Raw genomic sequence first — 7,127 nt, 5'->3', positions numbered from 1 at the left:
TAAGGGGAATACTAAGAGATGCAAAGAGAGAAGATGAGAGAAGAGGAGATGGTTCTTGTTGTGGACAAAGCTAGAAGATCGAAGAGAACTGATGAGTTGGAGAATGATGAAAAGTTGGTATATATAGAGGATGAGGGGACTAAGTGGACGGTGGAAATTAGACAAGAGGAATAGAAGGGGAGACCCACATGTGAAAAATTAATTTTTCCAATATAATTGTTAGTTGCAAATTCTTTGGAAATTTAATTGGGGAAAGTTTAAATGGGTTCTCTTTTAAATATCTCCAAATTGCCTCTCATTGGGTTGGTTAGATTTTTTACTAGTCTTTCTGACCCAAAAAAGAGATACCCTTAATGGTCAAAAGCTAAAAGGGAAGGAATGTAGAAATATTTATTAATTAAAAAAAAAAAAAAAAAAAAAGATTAATTACATCATTTTTTGTGATAATATGATCTTTAGAAGAGACACATTCCCAATAATGGTGAAAGCATTTGATGCACTCCATGTTTGCAACAATGATCTCACTCCCAAAAGTTTAATGCTAATAAAAAAAAAAAACTTATCTTTAAGAATAAACAAAACTAATTAAATTTTAATTCTGATCTAAAAAAAACTTCTATCTTTTTTCTTTAATTAAGCATATGATTCTATGGTTATATCCATTGGGTTTATGATCACATCTCTCTTATCTTTCTGATCAGATTAGAGATTTGATATCCTCTTTTATGTTCTGTCTTTGACATTTGAAATAAGAGAACCAATTACATATTTAGTTTTAGAACTTTTTACTTCAACTTGCTAAGACATAACACATCTCTCATATATTCTTGTTGTATTCTAAACCTTTACTGTCCACAAATTGGTAAACCTATAATGTTTTTAAATCACTAAATTATGTAATTAATATAGTTTAATTCTTCCATAAAATTGATATTTACCGCGGTAATCTAATCATGTAGAATAAAGATTTCTCTGCACATATTCTCTGTTGAAGGCTCCATGCATTTCAAGAACAGCATGGGACAAAAGCCAAAAGATTGCTATGGTACTAGATTCCTAAATGAGATCTAATAGCTAATTTTCTCTTCTAACAATAATTAATTTTTTATTTTTATTTTTTAAATTAGGATATCAAGTTGTAAAGAAATTTCTAATTTATATATATCTGATCAGCTAATGGTCCCAAAATTAGTTAAACTTTTTATATGAAAAAGAGATGATAGGAATATCACTGCATCAGTTGTTAACACTAATGGTCTAGGTATACTTATGCTTTCATGTTACAGTCTAAAAGAAAATGAAATTTCCAATTGTGGGGAGCAAGGCAGGTGTGCTTAGGGTTCTCTGTTTATATTTGCTTCCAACCATAAATGATGATATGGACAGAATTAAGAATCAGAATAACAAATGAACCAGTCTTTATGTCCTAACTATTTTCACATGAGGATGGGATTAAAGAAGAATATGTGTGATAAGGTGAATCCTTAAATGTCTTCAAGGATACTCATATTCGATGTGAGATTTTGGTTGTTTTTGCATGGAATCCTAACATCACCCCCTCCGCAAGGGAGTACACGTGGGAACTAAAATCTTCCTCAAGAGACCGCCTTCTCTATCCTCAAAGACACACTGGAGTTGTCACGCCCTAGCTCTGATATCACTTGTTGAAAACTCTGGTAGAACCATAGAATTAACTCACGCTTAAAGACTAGCTTTTAAGGGTGAGTTCTACTGGCGAAGGAATCATTTTCATTTTCTTAGTTCATAAAATCTTAACTAAAAACTGAGGTAATCAGAATCTGAGTAAACAATATGAATTCATTTGGAGAAATCTGAAAAAAAAAAACCTTAAGATGACTTCATTTTGACATGAGGTGTGTGCATCTTGAGGCATCATCTCACTTGTTCAATTCTTATGGGATACTAAAATAAAGTGATTTCTGTTGCGTATGGCAAACAAACACAGCCTAGCTAAGAAATTGCCTTAGATTGAGGTTTGTGTCTTTTGCTTCCACTAAACTTCATTAACCATAATTTGCATATATTCTTGCAAGTTATATAACACAACTAGTCCTCCAAGCCTGCAGCTTTCAATAGGACAGCCTGTAATCACAACCTTAAAAGTCATGGTCATGGGGGTCAAATCCTAGATTAGAAACCAATCTTTAAAAGGCCAAAAAACAGAGGTCATCATCACAGTATTATCACCATTACTTGGTGGCTATTTTCTTCAATCTTCTTGATCATTCTAATGGCTATAGGTATAAGGAACAAAATACAAACTAGTATTAGCTAGGTGAGATTTCAAAACCAAATTTCTATTTTGCTATCAAAGTGATGGGTATTGAGTGAAAAGCAATTGCACTTATCCAAATTTATGTTTGGCTTATCAATAGCAGCCTATGCAATTGTCATATTTCCCATGTGAAATAAGTAGATAAGAAGATCTTGATTTTGAATCTAGAAGGCTTACCATGATCAGCCATGTTTCCATCTTTCTTACTTTTTTTTTGTCAAATTTTTTATTAGTCAAAATGTCACGTCACATCAACGTGTCAGATTCCACTTGACTGACAAAAAACAAAGTTGTCAGATACTGATGAACTGGGGGAGGATCATTTGGAAAAACAGTCTTAGGTTTCCTTAGAACGTGATGCATCATGAAATTGATTGAAGACAATGATATTCTTTGTCTTCCATGCCTCTCTTGAGTGAAATTTCTTTGTTAGATGGCCATGGCCCTTCTCATTCTAATGGGAATCCATTCATTGTAGGGTTTCAGATGGACACGAGAGGGTATTTTAGGAAATATATTAAAAATCTTATAAGGATTTGTGAACCCTAGGATGATGTGGTGAACTTTTGCCGCGTGATGAAGGAAACTTTCTACTAGGTTTAATATATCTAATATGTTTAGAGTTCACAAATCCTTATAGGAATGTATGTATCATATCTTTGAAAGATTATTTAATAGAAATAGCACCACCACTTCATTCTGTCTACCATTTATATATGTTTGTTTTCCCTTGTAATCAGTAATTAAAGTTAGCAATTTAGAGATCATCAGGAGAACCACAGCTTATGTATGTGCTTTGGTTATGGTTTAGTGCTTCAATGTATATCCACCATCATTTATTGTATTATCTGTTAATGGTGGATTGTATTAAGATAATAGTGATAATTGCCATTACCTTTAAGCCTATATTAATTATAACTTAAAAGGGCCTACAAGACCAGAATTATGTCTAATCACAATTCCAAACTAAAATGAAAAATGAACCACAAGTTTGTGGAGGAGTGCTACCAAATTGGGTAATGTCCTCTAAAGTTCCTTGTGTTAACCATTTTTTTTTTCCAACTGTGATCAAATAGAGTGACTCAAAATGGAATATTAAAGCACTAATGGGTATGGGTGCTTAGTGCTCATACTTATCTCTGGTACACAAATCTTTTTGGATATGCAATTTGAAGCATGAAGGAGTTAAGCTTCATGAAATTAATTTTGGCTTTCTCAAATCATTAATTATGACTATTGTAATCTTCAGCTTCTTATATTGGATATATAAGCACTGTCCATTTTAAAAAGTTAGTAGCCTTCGCTACCTTTTTTATTTCACCTCCCCCATTTGTGACTTTCAATAATGCTAGTTTAAGTTTAATATAAGAGATGATTTGTTGTTCATTTTATAGCTTAATTATTTTAGTTCTGCAATGGTATTGGGTTTTGATCATAGCTGACCAAACCCACCAGAAGAAAAGGTGGAAAAAGAGAGACATGGGTTAAGTTTATCAATTCCACCTTAGATATAAAAAGATGTAGTTTTTCAAGTATAGTTTTAATTAAAACTTGATATACACAGAATCAGATCTCTGATAATATGACGACACGTAACGAGTCAAGACGGAGATACGATTCACAAGATATGAATCAAACAACCTGGTTGGACCCTCAATTGTAACCTCACGCCAGAATCATGCATGAGGAACTTTATACATGACCTATAGAAAACACAATCACTGACAATGCCAACTCAACCACTGACAAATTTGGTTAACGATTCCCGCTCTGATCTCCAGTAGACTTAAGGAACATGCAACTTTGAGGATAGGATATTTTGAGATGATATCATATATATATATATATATAAGGAGACCACTATCTGAGCAAGGTAAGGTTAGAGAACTCAACCTAATTCTTCTACTGTTACTCGATTGGATTTCTTCTTTTAGCTCTGATATCAGTTTTTCGTCAATTTCGACCCATTAACTATTGTTTTACTCTGAGATTTAACTTAGGCTTCAGAGAATCCTCCCCCCACCCCCACCAGCTTCGGGCCACTTATCCGCTCTGATTCTCTTATGTGCATACCTGAACCAGACCACTTGAGAAAGATCTCAACAGCAACAAAACCAATTCTACAAGGGTTCTTTTTTCTTGATCCACTTTAGTTGTGGCTTTATGATCATGTGTGTGGGAAAGAAAGTGATCATGTGTGGCCGTGTGGGGAAGAAAGTGATGTCAAGCTGTCAAAAATTTCTCCTCCCCCCCCCCCCCCCAACCACTTTTTTGTCTCTTTCTGATGTAATTGCCATTAAAAGTGGAATATAACTCATAAAGTAACAGGAATCCAATTCAAGTGATTGATTCAAGATAAATTGTCACTCTTGTGGTTTAGTTGATGCTTTAGTTTGTTCTCTTCCCAAATCATCAATTAAAAAGAAGCCTTTGAATTCATATGAAATTGACCATCTTCATTGATCAAGTTGACTATTCAACGATAATAGATTTGGATGGTGGAAATTACCTTGAATGTTGGGATCTCATGTGAGCCATATTTTTGGTCTGCTAATTAGACTCCCATTATCTTTCAGTGTTTCCTACTATAAATCCTTAGCAGAGACCAACACAATTTACTTCTAACATGTAATCATTAAGTTCAATAAAAGGGAAAGAGAAGTCCTACACGTTTCAAATTCTTCCAAATTTAGTCCAAGGGGCTTTTTGCAGATTTCAAAAGTTTATTCGATTTTTATCAAAATTAGGTAAACAATACCTTTCTTTACAGAACCAAGATAACTAAACTCCAAATTAATGTCAATTCTACAAATAATGAAAATAATGCAATGATAATGGAGTTCATGTTGTATTCTTATTTACCATTAGAATTGGTGTCACAATGTAAGAGAATAGATTGTATAGCATGTTTCAGATTTGAATTGAAGCAAAATAAATATTTAACTTGTAGTACTTCTACTTGTTGGGGTACGATGTCTTGTTTTTCGTCGTTTACATAAGTAGACTGATTCCAAAGGGCCATTAAGAGGCCATAGGCCTCGAGGCCCGGAGGAATCAGTCTATTCTGCACATTATCTTTGTTACTGAAGGGTTCTCGACGAACTGGCGTGTCCTAGTAAGGGTTCAGGGGCGATAAGCCCTGATAAAAAAAAATTGGACTATATGGGTATTTTGGTAAATTATCCATACAGGATTTTGTTATAAATTTGTAGCGAGGGTTCTTTCTCTGTAATCAATTTGAGAGAGGTGTGAAGACGAGTGGTTGTAATCCTACTCTACTTTGATAGTAAAACAGATCTAATCTCACCGAGGACGTAGGGAATCTTACCGAACCATGTAAATTCTTGTGCGCATTGTGTGATTATTGTTTGTGATTGCCATTCGTTTTCTACATCGTTTTAGGTTCACGTTTTACCACCACTACCATCTATCATTTGGACCTGTACTACATCAAAAATCACTCCAATCTCATTGTCCTATTCATCCAAATATAAGAAATATCAACCAACTGGACAAGATCCTTTGAGGAATTAACAAAAGTGAGTATATTTGTATGTGTCCTCTAGGTGATCACAGGCTTCTTATCTACCTAATGATGGTTCATATACATTGGCCACAAGCATCTTATCTATCTAATGGTTCATTAGTGTTATTGTCTTGTCCCTTTCTTGAACTTTCAATCATATTCTAAATTTTTTATTTTCTCACATGATAAATTACATTTGGTTTGAAATTTAGAAGGAGAATAAAGAAGAGGGGGCTTAATTTACATCATATTTGGGTTTTAAGATAGATGAATAAAAAATGTTAAGAACATTCTAAAGAAACTCCTTAAGAAAAACTACAAATTAATACTTATTTGGTGGAATTGGGGAATATGTGAATTAACTTCTAAATCTGATTCTTCTCCTTACATAATTGCTCTGAAGGAGGCAACTTTTTATCCCTAAACTTATCATTCCTACCACCATTTGCAATGGCTTCTCAATTATGGAAGCATTGGATACCTCAATTGGTCACACTTTCTTCTTCCTCTCCTTTCACTTTTAGAGGAATAAAACCTAATCCTTGAATCAAACCTCATCTTTTAATTAGATTAGTTTTCCTATCTTAAGGGAATATAAGATATGTAGAAAAGAGTATCAATTGGAGAAATTTTAGAAGTTAGAATATACTTAGACATTCATAATGCATTTTCTTCCAACAAATATTAATTTGGAGCATAATTCTTCTCTTGTCTTAATGGAATCAAACCTCATCTCTTAATTAGATTAGTTTTTCTATCTTAAGAGAATATAATAAATGTATAAAAGAGAAGATACCCATTTGACAAACCTTAGAATATACTTAAACATTCTTTATGGTATTTTTTTTCCCACAAATTTTAGAACATCTCTCAAGAACCCTGGATCCCCTCCCCTGTGGGTAACCTCCCCACTTCATCTCACATTATCCATGGAGTGTGAGGACCACACCCATGAATGGTGTGAGATGGGGCGGGGTGGTTACCCCTCTTTGAGGCACGCATGTGTACAAGCACACATTCACCCCTTCACCATGCTTCCCCTACCGGTAACCCCCCCATCTCATCTCACACCGTCCATGATGTATGGGGACCACACCCCATGAATGGTGTAAGATGGGGTGGGGTGGTTACCAAGAGAGGAACCTAATTCCTCTCTGAGGCACGCACGTGTACAAGCACACACACACTCACACACCCCTCCACCGCCCTTCCCCTGCGGAGAACCTCTCCATGTCATCTCACAGATTGCATGAGGTATGGAGACCACACCCCATGAATGGTGTGAGATGGAGTGGGATGGTTACT

The sequence above is a fragment of the Telopea speciosissima genome, chromosome 6 (genome assembly GCF_018873765.1).
Source record: "Telopea speciosissima isolate NSW1024214 ecotype Mountain lineage chromosome 6, Tspe_v1, whole genome shotgun sequence".
In the NCBI taxonomy this organism is placed as follows: domain Eukaryota; kingdom Viridiplantae; phylum Streptophyta; class Magnoliopsida; order Proteales; family Proteaceae; genus Telopea; species Telopea speciosissima.
This window is presented reverse-complemented; position numbering follows the sequence as displayed.